We start from the raw sequence: 301 nt of genomic DNA on the forward strand, positions 1-301 counted from the left end.
TATAAAAGCAAAGGCTATCTTTGTGGGCATATATAAGTATGTAGAGAGAGAGAGACACTTGAAAAGCGGAGAAAAGAGAAAACAATATGATAACGTAAAACCAGAGTGGTTTTTGGGTGTTGCGTTGTCGAGTTGCCATTGGTGGAAGGACTGCTTAGTCGTTACTGTCTCGTTTTGGGCCACAGGTTTGGACAGTGCCTACATATATGTTATGTAGTCGTAGTCATCTATGGCAATGCTTTGTGTTGTTCTGCTGACGCCGCTTATTCTTTCACCTGAATTTGCTACTATTTTTAATAGT

This window comes from Cornus florida, unplaced genomic scaffold (genome assembly GCF_030987335.1).
Source record: "Cornus florida cultivar Cherokee Brave unplaced genomic scaffold, ASM3098733v1 CherokeeBrave_3.0.0_Hap2_Chr11, whole genome shotgun sequence".
Classification (NCBI taxonomy): domain Eukaryota; kingdom Viridiplantae; phylum Streptophyta; class Magnoliopsida; order Cornales; family Cornaceae; genus Cornus; species Cornus florida.